Source organism: Sus scrofa, chromosome 3, assembly GCF_054392235.1.
Source record: "Sus scrofa isolate SSC_HxYL_T2T_F1_AM1 chromosome 3, Sscrofa_HxYL_maternal_Yorkshire_Landrace_v2.0, whole genome shotgun sequence".
Lineage (NCBI taxonomy): Eukaryota > Metazoa > Chordata > Mammalia > Artiodactyla > Suidae > Sus > Sus scrofa.
This window is the reverse complement of record NC_139385.1, coordinates 60,505,294-60,533,189: the sequence shown is the minus strand read 5'-3', so window position 1 is coordinate 60,533,189 and position 27,896 is coordinate 60,505,294. Positions and strand designations below refer to the sequence as shown.

General features: G+C 45.3%; 1 protein-coding gene and 1 long non-coding RNA gene across 41 annotated transcripts in view; both read left to right on the top strand.

Annotated features, from left to right (window-relative positions):
* LOC146404655 (uncharacterized) overlaps positions 1-27,896 on the top strand; it is a 347,061-nt gene that overhangs the window by 75,979 nt on the left and 243,186 nt on the right. The gene's annotated exons all lie outside the window — the stretch shown is intronic.
* LOC102166005 (uncharacterized) overlaps positions 1-27,896 on the top strand; it is a 121,285-nt gene that overhangs the window by 25,865 nt on the left and 67,524 nt on the right. For 16 of the 40 annotated variants that reach the window (XR_014841269.1, XR_014841254.1, XR_014841255.1 and 13 more), the window contains 2 exons: positions 521-648; positions 13,069-13,147. The gene's annotated coding sequence lies outside the window, so the exon portion shown is untranslated. Of the gene's footprint in view, positions 1-520; positions 649-2,866; positions 5,905-9,558; positions 9,624-13,068; positions 13,148-24,675; positions 25,616-27,896 lie in introns of those variants that run through there. The other 24 variants (XR_014841260.1, XR_014841250.1, XR_014841253.1 and 21 more) reach the window with 7 other exon arrangements.

Here is a 27,896-nt window from a genome sequence, read left to right as displayed (position 1 = left end):
GGGGTGGGGTGGCTAGATGTGGGAGTCCCTGCTTATTCCCTCTTCCCTTTCTGACTCACCTCTTCTCTTTAGGATGAGAAGGTCCTGGGCAAATGCATTATTGGTTCAAAGGTTCTACTTATGCGCTTTGAGCATTTATTTATTTCATAGCTTCCTGAGAGTGAAAGGGCTTTGTCTTTGATTGAAAGAAACAGTATTAGAAGAAGGCAGGAAAAGATATGGAGAGTGACCAAAAAACAAAAGGGAAAACAGAAAAGACAGAATGGTTACCTTGACTTAACCTTATCAATAATTACTTTAAATGTAAATGATAAAAACACTCCCATAAAAAGGCTGAGATATTCAGGCTGGCTACAAAAGCAAAGGGACTCTATGCTACTTATAAGATAAAGCAGATAGAGCAGAAATCAATTGAAAAAGGAAACAAGCAACTGATAAAGACAATTAAACTCAAATGTTGCTTCTTTGAAACCTGCATTGACTACTTGAAAACTACCTTGACTCCGTTTTTGTCTTTTAGGCTTATGACATGCCTGAAGCTTTACTAGCTTCTCTGCTTCCCAGCAGCTACCCACCGACCAGCTCCTCACACTCTTGCTATGAGCCATGAATCAAAACATATTTTGAGGAGAAAAGCAACCCAGAAAGGTAGGTACACCTCTAAAAACTTCCCTTTTGTCCAAAATCTGTCCATTCAACTCTTGTGTTGGCCACTCCCCAATTCCTGCACATGGATTTTTCAATACATTTTAACCTGGATCTTGTAGGTAGTAGGAGCATTGATCTGCTGCAAGCCACCCCATCACAGCCAGAAGTGGAAACTCTCTGTATAAATGATTATTGACTCGTGTTGGTTATTATCACTCATGGATTTGCCCTAGAAAGTACTGTCCAGCCTCTCTATATACCCATTGAGTTATTTGCAATAGAAATAGTAGTAGAAGAAGCATCTGAAATTGAACTCAGTTTGGGATGGATCTGTACTTCACTGCTTAAGATATGTTAAATCGTAACTTTACAACTGCTGTTTTAAGAACAAGACCATTATTTCCTGTGCCAAAAAATGCCTGTCACGTGACAGGCAGTATCATCAGAGGCTGTAGGACTTGCCAGAAGTCTCAGAGTGGGAATTTGGAATGGTTGGTATAATTCATGTTTCTGTTACTCAGACAGTGAATATTTATCTGTCAAAATATCTGTCAAGAAGAACTGCTTAACTTTCAGCAGAATATGATTCAAGTCAGAGAAAAAATTAAGCTAGACGCTTAATCCTAGGAAATTCAGACAAAACCACAATATTACCGGATGCGTTTCACAATTATGCTGTTGATTCTAAAGCTGCTAAATATGTGAAAAACACAAGCGAATATGGATTTTGAAAGACAATGTGCCACTATAATCTTAGCTATGGCGAGTGATGGCCAAAAGTCTTCTAGAATAATCTTTAGTCTCTGAAAGCAGGAAACCTTTTGTCATAGTAGAAGGAACGAATAATGAATTAGTATATGGTATGTATGTTATTTTTATTGAGTTAAAAAAATAAACACAAAGCCCAAATATACACAGATTTTTTTTTTCCTCCAAAAGTCTGTTATTGGAGTTCCCACTGTGGTGCAGCAGAAATGAATCTGACTAGCAACTGTGAGGTTGCACGTTCCATCCCTGGCCTCGATCAGTGGGTAAAGGATCCAGTGTTGCCCTGAGCACCCTCCATATGCTACGGGTGTGGCCCTAAAAAGCAAAAAAAAAAAGAAAAAAAAAAGAAAAAGTCTGTTATTAAATTGGTGATGTAACTTCTATTCATGGTATTATAGAATCAAGGAAATAGCATATGTGTATATTAGAGCAAAACAGCAGAGACTCTTGTCATAGTTTTTATTTTCCAGTATCTTATCTCTAATCATTTTCTTCTAAACCCAAACCCCAGTTTTCTGATCTGTTGACTCAAGGGACTCTCTGGCCTGTCTCTTCCTACTTTCTCCTTAGTGCCTTAGCAAAGAGCTTTTTGGCAGTAGCAGCTAATGTTTCTCTTGCTGGTGTTGTGACTTAATCTTTCAGAAATTTCTTTTTGTGCTTTTACATGCAAATTCAATTCTGTGGGAAAGAAAACATTTTGAAAAATCTTGCCCCTTGCTTTGTGATTTGCATATTGGAATGAGTCTTGTTCTGGATTTCAGATGCTGGCCGACCACAGCTCACAGGATGTGCTGGGCACATTTCATAATTAAAATGAATGACTTTTACCTCTGGGGTGTGATTGAGATTTTCAGTATATGCCATTAACTTTTACCTTTGAAGCCAAAATTACGAGAAGCAGAATGGTACCTTGAATGCGATGTCTGGGTTTGGAAATATTTAGAGATTATTTAGGAAGATAAATTTTGTTTGATAAGGCTCTGGATTTGGCTGAATTTCACACCCTGTAACAATTTCTAAATTGCATGTACGCTCTTGAAGTAGTTTTGAGCAGAGGGTTTTTTTTTTTTTTTTTTTTGCATTTTTTTAGGGCTGCACCCTCAGCACACGGAGGTTCCCAGGCTAGGGGTCAGATTGGAGCTGCAGCAGCTTCAGGCGTACACCACAGCCACAGCAACGCAGAATCTGAGCTGTGTCCGTGACCTATTCCACAGCTCACAGCAATGCCAGATCCTTAACCCACTGAGCGAGGCCAGGGATCGAACCCACAACCTCATGGTTCCTAGTCGGATTCACTTCTGCTGCACCACGATGGGAACTCCAACAGAAACTTTTTAATAGTACCCAAGGGACTAGTTAATTAAACTCAATCAATGCCTGTCGCCACTGAAATGATATCGATAGATGATGATTTTTAGGTCGAATATTATCTTCTGCATTATTTTCTCAGGCCCTGTTGGATACCCCACCTCCTCCTCTGAGAATATCAGGTGAACATTCTCTCATTCATTTTGCCACTTTGTTTATATCCAAATATCTGGATATTAACGGACAAATGCAGGAGCCAGTTGGGTCCCCAGAACTTCGAAATTAACCTTTCTGAGCAAAGGAAAAAGCTCTTCCCGTCCTCTCAGGGTGAGTGACTGATTGGGCAGCTTGCTTCAACGTTCGGACACACCCAGAAAATTGTTCCAGACTGTGGATCAGAGGCCTCTAAGTGTGTCAAACTCACTTGCCTCTAGGTAGCTGGGCTGCTGTTCCCGGTCCAGCTGTATAACCATATAATATGTCACCCATCTCCAGACAGTTTTTTTAGTAAAAAGAGTTGTTTTTGATGAGCATGCTGTGACCAAAGACTCAACCTAGGACAACGCCTGGGGAACCAGGACCCACCGCCTAAGTCTGCCTGGGTAACTTCTGGGGCCGCCAATGGCTGGTGACACCCCCCTGCCCACCTGCAGCTGTCCTTAGGGCTGGCCTGTGGTAAAAATGACAGGCGAAGATCTTAAGAAAGTACAGTTTTTATGAGACCAACTGTTTTGTGAATGCTCTCAACAACAGAGCCCCATGTCTGCAGATCTTCCAGAGGGCTAACGAAAGCCAAGTTTGAGGAAGCGTGGCTCTCACTCTGAGGGAAAATGTGAAAAAAAGATTATAGAAATCAGGAGTTCCCACTGTGTAATGAATCTGACTAGTACCCATGAGGATGCAGGTTCAATCCCTGTCCTTGCTCAGTGGGTTAAGGATCCGGCGTTGCCGCGAGCTGTGGTGTAGGTCACAGACGCGGCTTGGGTCCCACGTGGCTGTGGCTGTGGTGTAGGCCGGCAGCTGCAGCTCTGATTCAACCCCTAACTTGGGAACCTCCATATGCCGTGGGTGTGGCCCTAAAAAGAAAAGAAAAGATTACAAAAATCAGATGACACAATGAAAAGAAGCGGAGGAGGTGGACTGTGCGTGGACCTGCATAGAAACAGCAATTTTGCAGAAGCACCTCTGAGTGGAGTTCTAGGGACAGACCGAATAGGCTTTGTGGAGACACACCCTGTCACTCCTACGAAGTCCTGCAGGTAACTGGCTCCCATGACCAGCATGATGGGAAAAGAACAAGGGCCTTTCTATGCTACAGCCACACAAAGATGCTGCAAAAGAAGGGAAAGAAAAGGCAGCACAGATTACCAACAGAGGAAGGGAATTCTCCAGAAAAGCATTGCCTTGCAAGAGATGAAAAATTGTAGGAAGTGAAATCTTCATTCGTTTAAAATAAATGCTATTTTAAGAGGTGTACAATGAAGCCTAAAGGCAAGAACTCAGAATGTAGAAACGGAGGATGTTAATCACAGGTGGGCAGAGGGCAGGACAGAAAGATGAGGATGGCATTGGATAGAGTCCAAAGGCAAATGAACACTAACAAGAAAAATGAGGTGACCTGAAGAGTAGAAGCGAGAAAAGTCAAAAGAAAATGGGAAAAAAGTGTTAAACTTATCACAGGACACAGGTATGCAAGAAACTAGCCCAAATAATGTTGAGCATAGTATGTTGACTCTGTACCTCAGATTGAAGATAAAAATGCTGTACCCATGCTGAATTCTAACTAGGAGCTTTGTTGGTCCTGGTCATTTGGGCTACTCATTTGGCAACCACTTCTGAGTATTTTTGGATAGAGAAGTAATTGCCTTAAGAACAAGCACCTGTAACTTTCTCCTCTTCTGATGGAGAGCTGAGTTACCAAGTATGGCGAGGGCGGAGATTAAGAACTTGTGTGCAGGGGAATTGGGACATCTGTGTAATGACTGCATGTGAGCGTGCATGCACACACACACAAACACATGCATGTGCACACGCACTCGTGACTCCAGCCACAGAGTCCTCGGGTCTCCTGGGTGAAGGGGCCCTGGAGCAGTCTGCCTCGGCACCTGTGACAACTCACATCTTGAGCTCTGCAAACCATTCTAATAAATTGGCTTGAAACAATGGTTTCCTTGGCGACACAGTTGCGTCCAGGGCTGTGTCAAGGGACGTATAAGGTGAGGGCTAGAATGGGATGGAAGAAAGTGACCAGAGAATGGAGCCCCGTGCTGACGAAGACGTTGCACGAGCCAACTGATGAAGATGTTCCACTGGTCATTTCAGGTACAATTTGAGCATCGAAATACATAAGGATAGAAAGACGTAGTTATCCATTGAATGAACTGAGAATTGCTCATTCCCTGAGTGAACGGGAAGGAAACACTCCTCCTTGCTGAAGAAAACCAACAAAGAAACGTGGAAGGGAAGGCAAGGTTAGGAAGTCCTTGTCTGACAGCTGTTGACTGAGGCCAAAACCAGGGGTAGAAAGTTGGAGCCACGAAACATCTTGTTTCCAAGGGTCCAAGATACTTCTTAACAGAAAGGACCACAGAGGAGCTTTGCACCTGAGAAACCTTGCAGACGCCACATTCCCCAAAGGACGGAAGTTACCTTCACCCCCAAACGAGGTCAAGTCACCCTTGCTATGGTTCGTAAGACGATCACAGCGTCACTTCCGAGGGTCTTCTGCCCCAGATACGTGACCTGCAACAAATCACGACAAAATATCTAAGTACCCACACTGAGTGACATTCTCAAAACAATGGCTCAAAGTTTTTAAAGAAAGTGAAATGTAAAAACATGCTTCTGATTAAAGGAGACTCAAGTGATCATGATTAATATAATACGTGTCCTTTTGTGAAACCCTGGCCTGGGCTGGGCAGGGGTCCTTTATGATAGACATTATTGGGACAATTAATGACATTTTGAACAGAGACTGCGAATTCCATAACAGTATTGTATCATATTCAGTTTCCTGGATTTGAACATTCTTCTGTCGTTTCATAAGAGTATCCTTGTTTTTCGGGAATATACTGATATATTTAGGGTAAAAGTGTGCTGCCTGGGAACCTCCTTATGCCATAAGAGCGGCCCCAGAAAAGGCAAAAAGACAAATAAAATAAAATAAAATAAATAAATAAATGGGGGGAGTTCCTGTCATGGCTCAGCAGAAATGAATCTGACTGTTATCTACCAGGATGCGGGTTCAATCCCTGGCCTTGCCCAGTGGGTTAAGGATCCAGCATTGTGGTGAGCTGTGGTGTAGGTCACAGATGGGGCTTGGATCCTGCATTGTGGTGGCTGTGGTGTAGGCCGGTGGCTGTAGCTCCAATTTGACCCCTAGCCTAGGAATCTCCATATGCCACAGGTACGGCCCTAAAAAAAAAAAAAAAAAAAAAAAAGAACTTTTAATGCAGTGGGGCACACCAAGACCTACGGAGAAATGTTGCTCTTTTCTACACAGCAACTTTTGCAAAGGGTAAAGACATCCAAAGTATGAAGAGTGGGCTAAAGATTTTGTATTCATGGAAGCATCCTTCAGGTATAAGGGCTGCAGGCAAATGGTTTTGAACTTGTGCAAACCCAGGAAAACATTGTGCCTGTGAGCTCATCCAAGGAGGTTATTGGAAGATGCTTGTTAGCTAATGACCAAGAGACGTTACAAGAACCCTCACAGTGAAAGATTTAAGGTGAGCATTGCACATGGAGGAGGAAAACCAAGACCCCCACAAATGTCGGTGCTAAAGAACCCAAGGATGTGTGTATGAGACAACTGATACAATGAAGAGAGAAAAAGGGAAAGAAATTGTGGAAATAACTGTCGTATTTGTAATAACTGGATCAAAAGATCAATTTTAAAACTGACACATTTAATAGTAGGTGCACAGAGCTGAGAAAATAGGAAATTGCATGTGAAAAAAATGTTTAACAAGAATATGAAGAAAACTCTGAAATAGAAGGGCAATGGGCAAGAATTACACTTAGAAAACAAAAAACAGAGATTTGTAAATCAGATACATTAAAACATCATGGTATTGCTGTATAATTAGAACAATGGAAAACAGAAAAGAAAAAAAAAAAGTTCAGAAATTGACCCTAATTCCAATTTTGTGCATGATAGATGAAGAAGCACAAAATAGACAATTTGAGATGATACTATGGGGCAGGTTTCTGGGAGAAAAAAGGTAAATCCTACAACAGAAATAGAATTCAGGTTATGCAATAGGCGTTCCTCTTTGGCTCAGTGGGTTAAGAATCTGGCCTAGTCACTGCTGTGGCACGAGTTCGATCCCTGGCCCAGGAACTTCTGCATACTATGGGCACAAGCAAACAACAACGACCACCAAACAAAAACAAAAGCCATGTTAGGTTATGCTACAGTAAAAGGGACCCTAAAATCACAGTTGCTTAATTGAATCTAATTTAATCCAACAAAGGTTGATTACTCATTCAGGTTATTGATCCATTGTTGAGCAGAGTGGTCAATGTGCTATCTTTATGCAATCTGAAACTATTCTAAAATTTTTAAAAAATTTATTTTTAAAAAATCCAAATCTTATATTCTGCCCCATATAACTGCTTTCTCTGAAGTGGGTGAGGAGCCACAATCTGGGAATGTAGGTCCTCTGAACTCGCCCCCCTGCCTTGGACCAGACACTACCCCTTTTAGTTTCCCCCACACCCCTCATCAGCAGGCAGCATATGGGGAACTAAGATTTGGCCATTTCTGTGCCTTTATCGCTGCTCCAGACCCTGAAGCCTTTCCTGAAATCCCCGGGGGCTCTCATCCTTTATTCCTAAATGGCTGCCAGGTTCCTATGACCCTGACCTCGGTGCTCCTGGCCTCTGCTTTGACCTCCTTCCCGCCTCTCACCATTGGATTTATTCCTGAAGAAGGATCAAAGTCTGTTGGTTCTGGAAGGAAACGCAGCCCATCTAGTCAAGTCTTTTTGAGTTATATCAAAAATAAAACAGATCCACAGATAGGGAGGATTCCCTGCTGTCCTGACCTCCTGGGGAGACTGATCCTCCAGCCTGCCCCCCCCCCGCCCCCCCGCAGACCCCGATGTCAAGGCTGGTTCTGGCCCTTCTCCACCAGCCGGTCACTCCAGACAGCAGCTCTGTTTGAGATTTCATGATGTGTGTTGTGTGCACTCACAGAACCACAAGTGTGTCTGTGTGTTCATGCCACCTTCATGTCTGAAATCGGCCTAGAACTTGCTTTTCCATACACCCATCTTCTCTGCAAATATCAAAAGGGAGAACTTGACCAGGAATAAACACCTATTGACTAAAAAGACACACTTCTACTTTTTGAAGATTCTGTGTTTTCAGATCTTTTGGAGTGAATGTAAGTGAAATATTTACCTGGTTTCTCTCTCCTTGGTCGTGAGAGCTCCTAAAACTCCTTTTCAAAAGATAAGATCAGAGTTCCTGTTATGGCTCAGCTGGTTAAAACCCTGACATAGTGTCTGTGAGGATGCAGGTTTGATCCCTGGCCTTGCTCAGTGGGTTAAGGATCCGGCGTTGCCACAGGCTGCAGTGACATTCACAGATGTGGCTCAGATTCCATGTTGCTGTGGGCTGGCAGCTGCAGCTGCAATTTGACCCCTAGCCTGGGAACTTCCATAGGCTGCAGATGCAGCCATTAAAAAAAAGCAAACGATCATCTACGTTTGATGCATTAATTAACGCAGTAGGATTTAAAGAATAGAATTATTTTGACTTTTAAGCCTTGGTCTATATCTGCCTTTAGCAAGAGAGGCTGCGTTTTTCTCCATGGAAATGAGCTTGAGAATATTGTGTGTTTGAATGAATCAGTGACCCTGTTAATTTCTCCTCATCTGGATGATGTCATGAGATCTATGGAAGCACTTCCAGGAAGGCAGTCTGATGGCTTAGCTGTGTTAAGATGCTGCAGACTCTCCAAATCATGTATTTACATATGAGCTTCTGTAAATTGTCCCAGCGCAAGCCCAACAACAAAAATAAACATGAGGATGTGTCTGAAGATATGCTACTGCAGGCCTGGGTTTTTTGTTGTTTTTTTTTTCTTTTGCCTCCCCTGACCAGTCATGTATTTGAAAATAGGCATGCTGGCAATGTGTTCGTTTTTTTCCTTTCGAAAATCATTTTAGGTCTTTTAGACCAAAAAAAAAAAAAAAAAAAAAAAAAAAGAAGAAGAAGGCGAAATCCATTAGCACCTTCCTGAAACTGTTCCACCAAATCTTAGGATGGGTTTCAGAAGTGGAAGAAAAATACGTGGGACTTGAACGTGTTGTACAGAGACAGTCACGATGCCTTTGAACTATTTGAACTATTTCTCCATGCTTTTCAGTGCTCAGAGGCCATCATGTTTGATGTTCATTCTAATCCCATCAAAGCAACACGGCGAGAATATCATCACTCAGATTTCAAGGAAAAACATACTTGTACCTCCCAGCTACTTCTCCTTTTTGATTTTCAGCTTTGAGAAGAAGTTATTTTGAAAATTGTAAGCATTCCCTAGAACCAACCGTGTTAAAGTAGATCCAGATCATCTTTTTTTAATGAGAACGATAAAGCATGATACCGGGAAGAGAATGAACAAACTGTCCTTACCAAGGAGCTGGGTGACCCTCACAAAGGACAGTAGAGTTAAAGGAACCAGACACAGGGCACAGCTGGCATAAAGCTCAGCAGCAGGAGGATCTAATCTATGGGGTTAGGGTACCGTTGTCATCGGGCCGAGGGACAGGGAAGGGCACGAAGGTCCCTCTGGGTTCTTATTCCCTTATGTTCTGTTTCTTCATCTAGGGGCTGGTTGCACAGGTGCGTTATTTTGGCGAGAATTAATTGGGCTGATAACACTTAGGATCCAGGTACATCTATCTGACTGAGTATAACATGCTTCAAGGAAAATGTTATGGAAGCCAATCAATCTGCTGGTCTTTGCCTCAAAATAGATGATGACTTTTAGCCTAAGGGTCTTAAGAAGGCCAACCCACATTTGATCAGAGAAACTTAGCTTAGAATTATAAACACACTGAAAGGTTTGTGTGGACGTTAAGATCAGCCCTTCGTTAGCCGTGGCACACCTGATCCCTAAGCTCTCTGCTAGGCAGTCATCTGAGGAAGCCACTTGCTCCAAATTCCAGGAAGTCGAAGCATCTCACCGCATTTTTAAATGCTGGGTGTCAAAAGCACTTTAGATGTGTTGAAGTCAAGGATATTTTGCATAAAACCGAGAGAACTGCATCTCGGTTGCCTGGAAATGCTCCTGTCATACAGGCTTGATTCCTTTTGATTTCAGCCGAAGTGAAATTGCTTTGCAGATACGGTACTCTCTTAGGGGAGTGAGTCAACTACCTACAGCAAGGGAAGGCCAAAAGCATCCTGCTATGTTTTCTGGAAAATGATTTCTAAAACCTGCCCAACTCCTGGCATTAAATTCACCTCCAAAAGAACTTCTGGGGATCTAGGGGACACTACTTTTTCATTAATTCTGCTCCACCTTCCTTGAAAGAAGGTTAAGCAGAGCTGCCCAAAGAATGGGAGTTTTGGAGTGCCTGTTGCGGTGTAGGGGAAATGAATCTGACTAGGAACCATTAGGTTGTGGGTTCAATCCTGGCCTCGATCAATGAGTTAAGGATCCGGCATTGCCCTGAGCTGTGGCACAGGTCACAGACAGGGCTTGGATCTGGTGTTGCTGTGACAGTGGTGTAGGTGGGCAACTGTAGCTCCGATTCGACACCTAGCCTGGGAACTTCCACATGCCCCGGTTGAGGCCCTGAAAAGCAAAGCAAAAAGAAAAGAAAAGAAAAAGAATGGGAGTTTTGACTTGGCAAGTGACTGAAAACTGGTATTAGCACAAATGGTTATTTAGAGCTAAAAATCATTCAGATTGTCTATCCTTTCAATTTTTAAAAGAATGGCATTTACGGTTGATCTTGAAATATAGCATTTAGAACCATTACGCAGGGTGCACGTTTTAGAAGATTTGGAAGCACTTTGTGGAGAGCTGGAAGCCCTTATCACCATGGACCACTGCACATTCAGAAATCTGTCCGTCATCTGGTTGTTGCTATAGCAACAGCCTAGTTCCAGCTGGAGAGAATGGGTCCCTTGCGCTGGCTCACGTGCAACTCTGGGCTTGCTTCTCTCTCACTGTCCAGCTATAACCACTGTTTCTAGTGGAGGGCATAACGTAGCAGCAAGAAACGTGGTCCTGGTGGCTATGAATGGAGGGCGCATCCTTTTGGATGCCTCTCGTTTGTTTGCTTACAAGTTATCATGGTGCCTTACCAGGTCGATGCCTTGCAATGACCTCGGACGCTTTGGGTTTTGATCCAGGTTCTATATTAAGAAAAGAAGTGTCACCTAATTTAAACCTAATTTTCGCCCTTTCTCTGCTGCTGGAAATCTTGTTTAGCATCTCCCGGTTGTTATCAGGCCCCTTCATGCCCGTGGGGGCTTTCGATGCTACCAGTGCAAATTCCTGCTAAGGTTCTCCAGATGGGTTGGCAGTGGTTTCCAGGCTGGAAGCTTGCTCTGAGCAGTTGGGAAAAGGCCGTCTTTGGCATGTCTGATGGCGGCCTGCTGTCCTGCCACATTTCAACATGTGGATTTAATTGAGTCAGAACACTGCAAGTATGGCTATTGAGGGTCCTGTGTGAGAGCTCAGGGTCATACACTGGAATCAACCCTGCAGGCATTGCAAGTTTCTCTTTAGATCTACATGGCTTCTTGCCTTTAAATGTCTTCAGAGATATCCATTAAAGAGCAAAGACAATAGGAATGTATCTTCTTATGATGGATCAAATGAGTCGTGATATTTTTATCTGCTGTTCAATTTTCTACAACCGTGGCATATTAATTGAAGAATATAAAATACTTATACCTTGTTATTGAAATCATCCTAATTTTCAAACTCTTCATCTTGAAATAATTTTAAATTTACAAAAACGTTGCCAAACTAGAACAAAGAGTTCTTTTTTTTTTTTTTTTGCTATTTCTTGTGCCACTCCAGCGGCATATGGAGGTTCCCAGGCTAGGGGTCCAATCGGAGATGTAGCCACCGGCCTACACCAGAGCCACAGTAACACGGGATCCAAGCTGCATCTGTGACCTACACCACAGCTCATGGCAACGCCGGATCGTTAACCCACTGAGCAAGGGCAGGGACCGAACCCACAACCTCATGGTTCCCAGTCAGATTCGTTAACCACCGCGCCACGACGGGAACTCCCAGAACAGAGAGTTCTTGACTTCCTTCATCAAACCTCATCAGATGTTAGCATTTTCTATAACCACAGTGCAGTTACTAAAATCGCACTTATTAACTGGAATTCCACAGGAAGGAGAAGTTTTCCTCCCCCTCATTTCTCTATCCATCTGTCTATCATCTATCTATCTATCATCTATTTATCATCTATCTATCATCTATTACCTATCTATCACTTATCATCTATCGTCTGTCATCTGTTATTTCTCTATCATGTATCTTTCATCTATTACCTATTTATCTATCACCTATCATCTATTGTCTATCTATTATCTGTCTATCTATCTATCATCTACCATGTATCATGTATCATCTATTATCTATCTATCTATCTGTCAGTCTGTCTGCCTATATCATCTATCATTATGTCAGTATGGACTCTCAGACATGTTTCAGACAGTCAATGGATTACAATCCTTTTCTGTAATGATTTTCTTGCTCGAGTTGTCTCATGTGGTCCTTGGGAGCAATTTCAAGATGCCTCCTGTGTCCTTTTGCCATCACAGCGTTATTCTTTGAGCACTGCTTGCTTGCTATCTGGGACCTTAAGAGCACGTCTGGTTTGTCAGGGATGGCAATGTGGGAAGGTAGCTTTCTGAGCCTTGGAAAAGGCTTGGATTAGGGAGTTCCTGTTGTGGGTCAGCAGTAATGAACCCGACTAGCATCCATGAGGATTCGGGTTCGATCTCTGGCCTTGCTCAGCGGGTTAAGGATCTGGCATTGCCGTGAGCTGTGGTGTAGGTTGCAGATGCATCTTGGATCTGGCATTGCTGTGGCTGTGGTGTAGGCTGGCTGCTGTAGCTCTGATTCTACGCCTAGTATGGGAACTTCCATATGCTGCAGGTGCGGCCCAAAAAAGACAAAACAAAAAGAAAGAAAAGGCTTGGATTAGGACCGGCAACACTGGGAGAGGGCCAGGGTGCAAGCCACTGTTTCTGTATGGGACGCTTATATAATTAAGAACAAAAGTAACTGTGCAAAATAAAAAATTTTTTAAAAATTTAAAAACATTCAAAGTTCATCTTGACCTTTCTCTGCTTCAGTCCCTGGAATTCAACGCTTAAAAATACTTGGTTTCTTTGATTGGAAAACGGTATTTGGAAAACGAAATCAGACTATGAGGTGAGTTACACTTTATTTTTTTTAATTTCAGAGAAAATTTTATCTTCATCTCTTTTCTTGTGTTAATAAAAATTATTCTTTGAAATTAGAATTTATTTAAAACTTGTATTTCCAGTACAGAATATCAATTATTTTGGGGAAAAAAAAACTGCTTACTTTTTCACTGTGGAAAGGTTTTTAAGTAGAGAAAGGCACAAATAAGGCAGTGGAACAATTTAGTTTTCATGTTCGAATGCTAATCACAGTTAATATTTATTATTATTATTATTTTTTGTCTTTCTTTTTTTGCTATTTCTTGGGCCGCTCCTGCGGCATATGGAGGTTCCCAGGCTAGGGGGCGAATTGGAGCTGTAGCCACCGGCCTACACCAGAGCCACAGCAACTCGGGATCCAAGCCGTATCTGCAACCTACACCGCAGCTCATGGCAACGTTGGATCGTTAACTCACTGAGCAAGGGCAGGGACCGAACCCCCAACCTCATGGTTCCTAGTCGGATACGTTAACCACTGCGCCACGACGGGAACTCCACAGTTAATGTTTTTTAAATTTGTTTTTTTTCTTTGAAATCTTATACATTAAAATAAATAAGAAGTGGAGTTGCCCTCGTGGCGCAGTGGTTAACAAATCCAACTAGTAACCATAGGGTTGCAGGTTCCATCCCTAGCCTCGCTTAGTGGGTTAAGGATCCGGCATTGCCGTGAGCTGTGGTGTAGGTCGTAGACGTGGCTCAGATCCCTCGCTGCTGTGGCTGTGGTGTAGGCCGGTGGCTACAGCTCTGATTAGACCCCTAGCCTGGGAACCTCCATATGCTGCGGGTGCAGCCCTAAAAAGACAAAAAGACAAAAAAATAATAATAATAAAATAAAATAAATAAGAAGCCATACTGTACATAGTGCTCTAATCTACTTTTTAAAATTTAATGTAATTTTGAACATTTCACCGTGTCATGAAAAATTCTGCTGAAACACTCTTTTAATGAGTGTATAATATTGCATTGTATTAACCCTGTTTCTTGAAACTTTATGATGTTTCCCGTTTTTTAATCTTATATATAATCTGACAACAAATACTCTTTTTTTTTTTTTTTTTTTTTTTTTTTTTTTTTGCTTTTGTCTTTTTAGGGCCGCACCCACGGCATATGGAGGTTCCCAGGCTAGGGGTCGAATCAGAGCTGCAGCTGCTGGCCTAACCACAGCCACAGCAATGCTGGATCCTTAACCCAATGAGCAAGGCCAGGGATGGCACTGGCAACCTCATGGTTCTCAGTCGGGTTCCTTAACCACTGAGCCATGATGGGAACTCCTGAGAACGAATATTCTTAAACATACATTTTGAGCTCATCTCTGTTTTCTGCAGATTGCATTTAAAAATGAAAACTATTTTCTTATTTTTCTGTAAACTGGTTTATAAGTAGCATGTTTTAATAACTTTTAAATTCAGGAAGGGAGGAGTTCCCTTTGTGGCTCAGCAGTTAACAAACCCGACTAGGATCCATGAGGATGCAGGTTGGATCCCTGGCCTAGCTCAGTGGGTTAAGGATTGGGCATTACTGTGGGCAATGGTGTAGGTCGCAGATGCGGCTTGGATCCCTCATTGCTGTGGTGTAGGCTGGTGGCTGCAGCTCTGATTGGAACCCCTAGCCTGGGAACCTCCATATGCCGCAGGTGTAGCCCCCAAAAAACAATAAATAAATAAGTAAATAAAATTAGGAAAGGGAGGCTTTTCAGAATGCTATATGATTGTTACCACTTCTCAGTAGGCTGTCAAACTCAGAAGCTAATTAGTTGTGTATCTCTAGCCTGTGCTTACCAAGATTCTACATATATTTATGAATCTACCATAGCTTAGTGAATATATATATATATATATATATGTATGGTACCTCAATCATATTTTATGAAATCATACTCAAGGGATGGTTTTAGATAAGATGGCAGTTCAACTTGGGTCAGCACTGAGAGAATTACGGTAGGAATTTCACAGTCACTGTTCGTAAAATGAATTGGTACATTGTGGATGAACTCTGCCTTCTAAATCCATTTCTGAATGATCACAAAACTGTGTTTAATCATTTGACTATCCCTGAAGTGGACATCCCATAGCTGGAGTTCTGTCTCCAGGAGATAGACAAATGGATTGGGCTGATAGCAGCTGTGCTGGAAGCCAAGTTTTATACAGTCAGTTTTTAAAGGAGTGCTGTGGACTCTGGCTGCCATGCGGATTTTAGAGAAGGGGAGAGTGGTGGGCAGATTTGCATGTCCCTGGGAGGCTTCCTGGAGGCAGCTGGACATATGCTGTTCCTGAAAGACAGCTCACCTCTCCTCAGGTAGTACTGTCAGTACTTATGGCAAGAATTAAATGGATGGAGGATAATGTGAGATAAAGAATGTGTATATATGTATGACTTGGTCGCTGTACAGCAGAAATTGGCAGAATATTGTAAATCAACTATAATTTAAAAAAGAAAAAGAAACAAATCAAAGGAATCAGGGAGAAAATTTCATGAATGGGGACAAGCAGACATTTCTTTAGTTACGGGTTGTGAAAATCATCATCTCTAAACAGGCTTACCTGGAGTTCCTGTTGTGGCTCTGGTTAACGAACCTGACTAGTGTCCATGAGGATGCAGGTTCAATCCCTGGTCTTGCTCAGTGGATTAAGGATCCAGTGTTGCCATGAGCTGTGGTGTAGGTCACAGATGAGGCTTGGATCCCATGTTGCTGTGGCTGTGTGGCAGCTCCAATTCGATCCCAGGCCTGGTTACTTCCATATGCTTCAGGTGTGTCCTTAAAAAGACAAAAAAAAAAAAAAAAGAAAAGAAAATAAGAAAAAAGGGTAAACAGTCTTACTTAGACCTGAAGAATTTTTTCCAGAGATGAATGAGTCAGAACCACTTGTCAGCTTCGGAGTCTATGTCAGAGTTTCCTCTCTGACAGTTTCCTTCTCTGACAAGGTGACATCAACTTGGATTATTGAGAGACTAGACATCACACTTCGTCCTGGGCTTTTGAAGGGTGATCATTAGGTAGACACTGTCGGTGGTGGAGCGTGTCAGTGGGTGTGGCGAGTTAAGCCACCTGGTCCCCTTTTATTTCTTAAACTATGTAGTCTTGGGAGGAAAACATCTCCAAAGGTCTTAGAATGACACAGTTGATGTTTTATGAGACTGGACGTGTGAAATTGATAACGGCCTCTGAAGCTCAGTGGTCACACACCTACTTCTGGTAACAGGCCGATGTGCTTCCTCTTTTTTTTTTTTTGTCTTTTTGCTATTTCTTTGGGCTGCTCCCGCGGCATATGGAGGTTCCCAGGCTAGGAGTCGAATTGGAGCTGTAGCCCCTGGCCTGCACCAGAGCCACAGCAATGCAGGATCTGAGCCGCATCTGCAACCTACACCACAACACACGGCAACGCCGGATCGTTAACCCACTGAGCAAGGGTAGGGACCGAACCCACAACCTCATGGTTCCTAGTCGGATTTGTTAACCACTGCGCCATGACAGGAACTCCTGTGCTTCCTCTTATCCCTGAGGCCACTGAATGATGGAAGCTGCAGCTCACACACATGCTCTGGTTCCTCCACCTGCACAGAATGCGTCTCAGGGTCGTGTTCCTGCAGCCCCAGGGCACAGTAGGCGCAGATGCTGCCTTCCTGCCCCCATCAGAGAAAGCTGGGCGCTTACCTGGTAGGTAGGCGCTCTGGGAGTCTGGGATGCTTGTCTTGGGCTCAGGGCAGCACAGGGAACTTCTGAATACCATGAGGCCTCTTAAGGTGCCTGAAAATGTTGGAGGGTTCACTGTGCATGGCCATGAGGAGAAGGGCCGAGCACTGGTTGTGACTCCAAATAGGTGAAGAACCAGCTTCTATGAATGTGATCACAACTGGGAGATTTTAGGTTAAGAGTTCAAAGCACAATTTTACCTTCGGTGAAAATATTTTCCTGGTCTCTGAACCATACACAGGAGCACTGGCAGGCATCTGATCTGACAAAGGTACCGAGTGTGTGCTTTATTTGTCGTAATTGCAGCTCTCTGGCAAGATCTTGGATGGAGGGTGGGGGAGAAGTTTCTACGCCCCCTTCTCATTTCCAGTTTTGGTGTGGGATCCCCCACCTCCACTGCCGCTGTCTTCTGAAGTTAGACCAACAGGCAAGAGCTGTGTGTGCTTCCTGGCACTTGAGGGTCCAGGCTAGAAACCGCCACCCCCATATCAATAAAAAGTTACTGGGGGGATTCTGAAAGGGAAAGCCCTGTCAAAAGGCGTTTCCTCCTTTACATGTTATGTCAGCTTTGATTTATATATATTTGATTGAGGTATAATTGATTTACAATATATTAGTTATAGGTATGTACAACCAAAATTTTTGTAGACAGTATTCCACTTAAAGTTATGATAAAATATCAGCCAGAGTCCCCATTCCATATGATATATCCTTGTAGCTTATTTTATATATAGAAGTTTCTACCTCTTAATTTATAATTTATAATACAAATAATTAAAAAGTTATATTTTTTAGCTTACTGATGATTCATAACAGTCCGATTTCAATGTTGAAAACATATACAATATTCTTTCTAGTATTTCTGCTGATGGTCACCCAGTTTAGAAGTCTCAGTCTTAGAAATAAGTGGTTTTGAAGCATCTGAGTTTGGGAGTTTCCTTGTGCTACAGTGGGTTAAGGATCCAGAGTTATCAGTGCAGCCACTCGGGCTGCTGCTGTGGTGTGGGTTTGATTCCTGTTCCGGGAACTTTCACATGAGGCCAAAAATAAAAATAAAGATTCTGTATTTTACATGGGGACATTTGATGCACACCAGGCTTGTGAGTGGTGTAGACAGTCAGTCTGGTGGTGGCTGGACCCCTGTCACATGAGGGGACTTGGGAGTCAGGGGACAAGTGAACAGCCTTTCACACGAGTCCTGATAGGAACTCAGTAAATGTCACTAAACGAAGGAAAGGCGACAGCAGATATTTCAGAGATTTCTGCAGAAGAGCATCATGGAGGGGTCCCTTCCGATCGGCCCAGAGGCAGCAGTGCTGTTGCCAGTGGAAGGCCTCCCGCCCCTCGGCTGGGGAAACAAAGTCGGCAGGAGAGGCCGGGAGCTGAACCCTGCTCATCTGTCTGTCCTTCCGAACAGGCCCAGGAAGAGCGGACAGGCCACACCCTGAAAGCTGTCCTCAGCCACTCCGCCAGGAGGGACCTCCTCAGAGCAGAAGGTCCCACCTGAGCCTGGTCCACGCTGGCTCCTCTGTGGAGATCCAGGGACTATAGGTGGTGGGTTTATGAGGACAGAGTGCTGCGCAGCAGGATGCCCTGGCCAGGGCACAGGCCAGCCCACCCAGGAATGCTCCCTGGCCGGGTGTGGGGTCAGGCCTCTGTCACATCTACTGGGCTACTGGATTGCCCACTGGTGTGGTGGCCCCAGGCCTGCGATGACAGGTGCTGGGGTGGATGCAGGGCTCATTCTTGGCCACTGCCTGCAGTGTTGGCTGCCCAGCCCCCAGCCCAGCCCATCTAGGGGAAGCTGCCTCATGGCCGGCTGCCTTGGCCTCAGCTGGACCAACCTTCAAGGCCATTTGGGTCCAGGCGTCCTGCGGGACCTGCTTTCTGACTGTATCCATGGTTCGAAGCCCTTCCTTTGCACATGGCTTCTTCACTGGGCCTCACGCGGCTGCCCCTGGGTGCCTCCCTATGGACCCTAGGGAGCCCAAGGGCCGACCAGCTGTCACTTGTGATGTGGGCAACTCAGCTTTGCCACGACGTCAGGCTGTGCCTGTTTTCCACATCTGGTCTTCAGGAATGATTCCCGAAGATGCTGCTGAGACACCCCCTCCCCTGCAGAGGATACCTCTGGCTGGAAGCCTGGAGGGTGTGTGTGGGGTTCCTGGCGCGACTCCACTCAGACTTGACCAAGGGTACCTCGTCTTCAGATACCACTGACTCCCCTCCCTCGGTTGCAGTGGATCACTGTCATTGAGGGCAGAGCTGGCCATGCAGAGTCCTGTGCACAGAAAGCTAAGGGCTGGGGGCTGGGCAGTGCCCCTCCCTCAGAGAGTTATAGGAATCCTGGATGAAACGCAGTGCTGTGACATCGAGCTCAGCCACTCGGCCAATGAGTCCATCATTTGCGCCCGGTGAAGGCTCTGGGTCCGTGGCGTCCTGGTGACAAGCACAGTGACATTCTAGGAGGGTGACAGATCCGGATCCCGAGAGGAGGGGGCTCGGGGATCTGTGCACCCAGGGCTCCCCTGATGGAGCCCAGATGTCCTCTCACTGGGCTCATTCTGATCTCATGCTTTATGATACAACCTTCATGGTCAGTACAGTACTTTCAGTGAGGTCTATGAATTTTTCCGGGGAATTATTGAAACTGCCTGGGTTGTGGGAACCCCTGGATTTGGTCAGAAGTGCCAGTGGTCCCCAAGACTTTGAAGTGAGGATGGCTTTTATCTTCACTGGCGGAAGATGCCATGCCTGGCTCAGACTGCAGCAGCCAGAATTATTTCATGGCTGGCTTTGTCATCCTCTGCTGTTAGCCTCTACGGTCTGTCTGGATGTTTAGGGGCTAAGCTGGCCATCTGGTGGGCCTGCACTGAAGACCAGCATTGGTACATCTAGTATGGTTTTCAAGGTGGTTCCACCAGGGTGCAAAGCCATCTTTGGGGCTGCAGTGTTGGCAGCATGAGCGGGAGGCAGTGGTCAGAGTCATTCACGTGGCTCTCCCCACCTTGAGAGCCATCCCTTCATGTGCCCAGGAGTCAGGGCATGGTTCCTGTCAGCTCTCTGTCAGTCCTTGACAGTTATCACTTGGGGGAGGAGAGGTGACCCCTGGGTAGGTCACAGACTTACTGTCAGCAGAGCTGAGTCAGGATCCATTTGTGACCAGGTTCCTCCTCCTCTAACCCTGGTGATGCTCAGGGTATCTTACCAGCTCTGCCACTGTATCACAGCCATTGACATACTTAGGTTTTTTCCTTTCACCTTGGGTGACTGCTCAGATAAGGGCCATGGGTCCTTTTAGGAAAGGGCTGGAAGACCACCGGTGAATACATTTGCCGCAGGGGACAGGGTTTTCTTCATAGGATCTGGCCTCTCCTGGAGTCTATGTGATCTGGGTCTGAGCACAGCCCTCTGTCTGTCTCTGTCTGACTTTGTCCTGTCAATGGAACATCACCTTTTTCGTCTTTCCATCTACCTTATTTGTAATCATGACATGTTCTATTAACTCCACAGCTTTTTGCTGCTACTCTTGCCTTTCTTATGAAAATTGTCCCCTCTTGCCTCTGATGTTGAATTGCAGCCCCTGCAACCCCCAGCCTCTGTAATGCTGGGACCCTGTTGTCCTCATTGCTCTCAGGGAGGCCAGGACTGTAACATCGCCGCCTACGCTCAGCCTTGGTCTGCCAATCACAGTCATCTCTGAAATTCTCAGAGATGCAATCGCTCCTCTACCAGTGCATTTTTTATTGCTTTGCTAAATGGTACCTTCCAACAGAACCCAGTCTGCCAGCTGGTTTTCCGGCCTTGTGAGGTGTGTTCCCTCCAGGAACCTCTGATCTGAGCTTCTGATCCGCTGTTCCATTGTCCCGGTCCTGTCATGGCAACCACGTGCACAGGGGCCATTGCTTTCCCCGGGGTTCTAAGAACCAGTCAAGTGTGGCATTAGACCTGTCTTCCGGGGTCTTTGCCAGGATCCCACATCCCGTGTCCTGGGAGAGTGTTTCCACCTGACTATGCTTTTATACAACTTTGCTGCCTCCCTTGATCCAGACCTTCAAAATACAGTCCTGTCTGTCCACTCCTGCTGGTTCATGTTGGCTGGTCTTGGGGCTTCTCTGGGGGCTAGCAGTTCCCTATCTGTGTAAGTCTAGCACCTTCCCGGCAAGTTTATGTCATGACTTCACCCGGGTTACTGGTTTGTGTCCAGGACAGCTGTAGAATAGGTATGAAAAGAGGTGTGTGCAATCCTCAATGCACAGATGTGCTTATCACCTTCGGCAAGAGAGAAAATCCTAGCTTTTAACAAGAAAGACTAAGATAGGTGAGTGGCCCGGAGATTTCAGAGGGAGTAGCATTCAAAACAGGTGCCCGAGCCCAGATGTTCCCATCCTATGTTCCAGGTCCCCCTTCTTTCCAAGGGCCCTGACCTTGGCATCCAGGACCTTCTGGGGCTGAGAATTCAGCCTCTTCTGAAGCTCTGCTCATCTGTCCTGGATTCAATCCCAAGCATCTTCCATCCTTCAGCTGAAGAAAAGAAGTCACTCTGTCATGACCCTGAGACTTTCTGCATTCTTATGTCCTTCCTTTAATCCTTCGTTCCTGCCTTTCTGAAATTTCTCAAGCACTGAGATATTTCCCACCCCAGTGTGTTTCCTTCCATCCCAGCCCACTTCACTACTGGTGAGAGTTAATTGCACTGCTGCAGGATGCTTGGGGCTCTTCATGCTCCACCTACCACCATGGGTAGGATTTTCTTAGCTGGCTTACCTGGGACAACCTCCTTCCAAAACCTCATTTTAATTAATTAATTAATTATTTTTTTGCTTTTTTCTAGGGCCGCACCCACCACATATGGAAGTTCCCAGGCTAGGAGATCGAATTGGAGCTGCAGCTGCAGGCCTACACCACAGCCACAGCAATGCAGGGTCTGAGCCATGTCTGTGACCTATATCACCGCTTGTGGCAACAATGGACCCTTAACCCACTGAGCGAGGCCAGGCATTGACCCCACATCCTCATGGACACTAGCTGGGTTTGTTTCCACAGCCACAATGGGCACTCCTATTTCTATTTCTGTTTCTATTTCTATTGGAAGGACAGACTGTTTTTACCATCGAGGAACTCCAAGTTTGAAATGGCAAGATACATATAGAAAAAGATAGTCTGTAAGTCGCAGTAATCCACCTGGCTTATTTCTTTTTCTAGCCCTTATACATCTTAATGTGAATCCATTTTCCATTCTCTGAGAGCCCTTTCATCCCGGTGCCGTGTGCTGCTGAAGCAAAGAGGCGGTGCCTCCTTGCATAGTGACAGTAGGTTAAACACATCGAGATGCTCATGTAAGTTTCATGAGCGTCAGGATATGGATAAAGTTATAATGGATGCAGTAGTAATGAGAAAGACCCAAACTAATGAATAAAAGAGGGTAATGCATTCTGTGAGCACTTAGTCACTGTTCAATCTCCAGCCCTGAGGACAATGAAGAGGAGAGAAGTGAACAGAAAGGAAACACGAGGCTGAAATAATTCTGTCCTTTGTGCTTTATTGATTCAACCCATAAATATACTCCTTGTAAGAAGTTTAGGAAATACGGAAATTAAAAAAAAAAAAAAAAAGGAAATCTCTCATCACCAAGAGAGAGTAATTGCCAAGATTTCCATTATTTTTTTGAGCATGTTTTAAAACTATTTATATATTATATGTTCAAGGCTTATGTCACTTACGATCATGTTGTAGAATTGTTTTTCATCAAAACCAGTTATCTGAGAACTCTTCATTTGGTGTAGGGCCCTATCACATGAATACGCTGTTATCCCCTTTTATTGGACGTGGAGACTGTTTCATAATTTTTTTTCATTATTAGTATCATCGCTGAGAAGAATATTGAAAATTTCAAAATAACCCCTGTTAGCTTCTGAAGAAAAGTTTCTAAAAGCAAGGATCCTACGTCAAATTACATCACTTTTTTTTTTTTTTTTTGTCTTTTTGTCTTTTGTCTTTTTGTTGTTGTTGTTGTTGCTATTTCTTCGGCCACTCCCGCGGCATATGGAGGTTCCCAGGCCAGGGGTTGAATCGGAGCTGTAGCCACCGGCCTACGCCAGAGCCACAGCAACGCGGGATCTGAGCCGCGTCTGCAACCTACACCACGGCTCACGGCAACGCCAGATCGTTAACCCACTGAGCAAGGGCAGGGACCGAACCCGCAACCTCATGGTTCCTAGTCGGATTCGTTAACCACTGCACCACGACGGGAACTCCTACATCACGTTTTTAAAAAAGGGCTTTGATTCACCACCAAAGTGTTTGCCAAATCCTGGTGCCATCTCGCTCTTCCCTCATCAATACATGTGTGTTCATCTAACCATATTCTTTTTTTGTTTATTTGTTTGTTTTTTAGGGCCACACCTGAGGCATATGGAAGTTCCCAGGCTATGGATTGAATTGAAGCTACAGCTGCCAGCCTACACCACAGCCACAGCAACATGATAGCCGAGCCATATCTGCCACCTACACCATAGCTCATGGCAGTGCTGGACCCTTAACCCACTGAGTGAGGCCAGGGATGGAACCTGTGTCCTCATGGATACTAGTCAGGCTTGTTTCTGCTTGAGCCACAACAGGAACTCCCTAACCACACTCTTTTCACAACCGAGTGTCGTTCTCACTTTTGCATGATGGAAGTTAAGTGTGACTTTGCTGTCGCTGTCTTGTTTTGTGTTCTTGTGGTCATTAACAGCTCATCAGTGGACTTCACACAGCCACACCTGGACACTGGGTGCCTGTGTGCCCTCCCCCAGCCCTGTGTGTCTGATAAGCATTGAACAGCTCTGGCTGTGCCAGGAGAGTGAGCCCCCTGAAGTGAGAGGGCATCGGACACCCCGCTTCCGGGTGCCGAGTGTCTGCACTAAGAGCCACACCCTCATGGAGTGAACTGCATTCCCCCCACTGCCGCCCCCAGTTTCATGGGCTAAAGTCCTTACCTCCACCCTGTACATCACAATATGACCTATGTGGTGACAGGCTTCTTACTGAGGTACTTTGGTGTAAAATGAACCCATTAAACCATCAACAAGATGAAAAGGCAGCCTACCAAGTGGGAGAAAATGTTTGCAAATCAAATATCTAGTAGGGGGTTAATATCCAAAATATAGAAAGAACTCATATGGAGTTCCCGTCGTGGCTCAGTGGTTAACGAACCTGACGAGGATCCACGAGGACACGGGTTCGATCCCTGGCCTTGCTCAGTGGGTTAAGGATTTAAGGGTTAAGGCATTGCCCTGAGCTATGGTGTAGGTGGCAGATGTGGCTCAGATCCCGAGTTGCTGCGGTTGTGGTGTAGGCTGGCAGCTGCAGCTCTGATTCGACTCCTAGCCTGGGAACCTCCATATGCTGTGGATACGGCCCTAAAAAGAAAGAGAGAAAGAGAAAGAATGAAAAGAAGGAAGAAAAGGAAGAAAGGAAGGGAGGAAGGACGCATACAACTCGAGGCCGCCAGAACCATGAGTCAATTATGTTGTGTTTCAGGTGTAAGGCAAAGTGACTCAGTTTTACATGCATATATATCTATTGTTCAGATTCCTTCCCATTATAGGTGGTTACAGAATATCCAGTCTAGTTCCCTGGGCTCTGCAGCAGGTCCTGGTTGTTAATCTGTACTACATAGGCCTGTGTGTATCTGTTCATCCCAAACTCCTTGTTTCTAGTCATGCGGCCCAGTCCGCCCCCTTTGTCACGTCTCCCCATCTGACTAATGCACATGCCTCTCAGAATCTGCCATGACCCACCCATCTTTCTGTCCTGCACAGTTGTCTTCTGGAAGGAAAGGGAGCCTGTCCATCCTTGTCCCCCACAACCCCGCATCAGGAACATCCTCTCTCCCCTCAAGTGTCTTGCATCCACTGGTGATGTGTGCTGGACCACCGAAGCCTGCCTACTGGCCACCCTCTGCCAGGCTCCTGGACTGGAGGCTGTGGACTGAGGACCCTCAGGGGCCTCAGCCCTGCAGAAGGAGTCTGTTGGAAGAAAGAGAAAATGCAGAGAAGGCAGATCCTGGCCAGGGTGGCTTCTGAAATGGGGCAGAGAGGTCTCAGGGTTTTCCCATCTGAGTGGCCGTCTTCCTTCCTGGGTTCTGTAGGTTGCATCTGTCACTTCTGTCCTTCGAATTCTCTATCAGCACCGCCAGCCCCAGGTCTTGGAGGGAAGTGCACATTTTCTGCCTTTTCAGTGTCCTCCAGCATTTCAACAGGGAAAAGGGAGAGGCGACGTGAGGGTTACTTCTCAGAAGCCATTGCCAACGTGGTGCCACAGCTCAGCTTTGAAACAGAAAAGCCTTTCTGACCCGAAGCGCACCGGACCATTCCTCTTTTATTTTGCAGCGACTGGTGAGAATTTCTGCTCTCTAGGTCTCTATTGAAAGGGATGGTGGATGCGTACATTGTCATCCTGATCCGAGACTAGCCTCCTAACCATGTGAGAGCACCAAGCGTCAGCACACAGAATCTGTTTCAGGGGGTCTGGGGACAGAGATAACCACACGTGCCCGCTCTGATTTCCTTCCAACAGATTCCTCCCTAGGCCTTAACCCCATAATCAGTCTGCCTCCAAACCTGCTGAAGGTGACGGCCTTGTCCTCAAAGGAGTCATACTTTTGTTGAGATGTTGCGGGGGGAGGAGGGGAGGAGAGAGACAGACATTGGACCGTGAGGCAGTGGTTAACCTGCTGTAATAAAAGCATGAACAAAGTCATGTGGAGCGTAGAAGTGATTCCTCTCCGTCTTGGGTTGCTCAGAAGGATTCCTAGGAAGGAGCCTCGGCCACACCTGCTGGGATGAGGAGGTTTCAAATGAGGAGCCTGATGGTAAAGTCCCCGAGCCTGACCAGGGCGCGAAGAGGGGCTGGAGTCCTCGGGTGGCACATGCCTGGAGGAACAGCTCCAAATCCTAGGGCATCACACTCCCACATGTGCTCTGTGGATCTGCAGGGGCTTGGCTGCCACTGAGCTTTAAATAATGGTGCTACCCCTTTCGTTATGGGGAAGCAGTCCCTTGCTTTCGGAAAAGGAAGGAGAAGAAGAGCAGAAGCGCTTCTTTATTGAGTCCGCTGCTGGGAAAGACGGACATGCCTGAGTGGGCAGGTGGAACACTGGGTTTGTCTGCAAGGCCCCCCCCCACCAGCAGCTGTGGCACAGACAGATGGCTTGAGGACCATCGTCTTTCCCGAGTGTCCTGATCACACCCGCTGTGGGTTCAGTGCAGGTGGCCCTGCAAACACCACACGGCCCAGATGTCTCCTTGCTGCACTGACTCCCACCGCCCCCCCCGCCCTGCCCCACCAAACTGCTCCTGAGGTTGCCTACCTGCCCCCACCCCCAACCCTCCCTGGGTCGCAAACAGCCCCTGCCTGACCTCCTGGTTCAGCCAACGGTTTCCCTTTCTGAGAACATCTCTTTATCACTCAGCTGGCGTGGCACAGACAGATGGCGTGGGCTCAGAGAAGAAAGTCACCCTCATCCACCATTCGGCCCCGGCCATCCCCACACCTGGGGCTTCGCACAGTGTGGAGGAAGGTCTCCAATGAAGGGTCCCAGGGCCCTGATTGGAGGTCAGGCTCCAGGCACTGGTCCTTCTGCATCTTAGGGTCTTTCTCAACTTGACAGTGAGGGCTGCACCTTCGGAGTCAGGGAGGCAGTGGTGGAAGCCTTCTTTGGGTTTACTCTAGACAATAAGGAGACCTGGCTTAGGGTGTGTAGATGATAGAAAATACCCACCTACACACACTGCAGAGGCAGAGGGAGAGGGGCAGAGCCAACCCAGCATTTACAAAGGTTGTGTCCAGGCTACATCAACCTTTCTTCTTGGATGGTTATTGCCTGCTGTTCTTAGACTCTTATTCTTTCCCAAGAAGTCAAACATTAGAGAAAAAAATGGGATATGAAAGTGTCCATTACCCTTCCCCATCCAGACACCTGCCAACAACTTATAGTATTTTTAAAGTATGTTTTTAATATTTATAATGATTTTTATTTTTTCCATTATTGTTGGTTTACAGTGTTCTGTCAATTTTCTGCTGTACAGCAAGGTGACCCAGTCACACACACACATATATGCATTCTTTTTTCTCACATTGTCCTCCATCTTGCTCCATCATAAGTGACTAGATGTAGTTCCCAGTGCTATACAGCAGGATCTCATTGCTTATCCATTCCAAAGGCAATAGTTTGCATCTATTAACCCCAGATTCCCAATCCACCCCATTCCCTCCTCCTTGACAACCACAAGTCTGTTCTCCATGTCCATTTAAAAAAATATAATGATTTGTTTTTAGATTGCTTTTTTTTTCTTTTTAGGGTTGCACCACTGCATATGGAGGTTCTCAGGCTAGGGGTGGAATTAGAGCTATAGCTGCTGGCCTACACCACAGCCACAGCAACGTAGGATCCGAGCTGCATCTGCAACCTACACCACAGCTCATGGCAATGCCGGATCCTTAACCCATTGATCGAGGCCAGGGATTGAACCTGAATCCTCATGGTTACTAGTTGGATTTGTTTCCACTGCGCCACAATGGGAATTCCTACTTTTAGATTTCTGTGTGTTCACTAACAAATAGTATTATTGTATTAGACATAAATGATATTATATAAATATATGTACATATATAATTATATGTATACTTGCAGTTTTCTCTTTATCTTATCTAATATGGTATTTTGGGCATTTTCCCATATTCATTCATGAAGCTTTGGCTCACTTATTTTAATAGCTGTGTTCTAAGTATTTGCTATGCCTTATTTAAACAATCCTTTTTAAATGTCACTTGGAAGTTTTGAGTTTATCCGTATGATAAACAAAAGCATATTTGTATCTGTATTTTGAGGAAATATGACTTTTCTGATTTATTTAGCCAACACATGTTTCTAAAGTGTTTATCGTTCACTGGAATCTGCCTGCAGCTCAGCTGCACTGTGAATCCCCCAAATTTCGCCTCCCTAGCTGAAGTCACTGCTGTCTGTCTCTCCCTGTCCCTC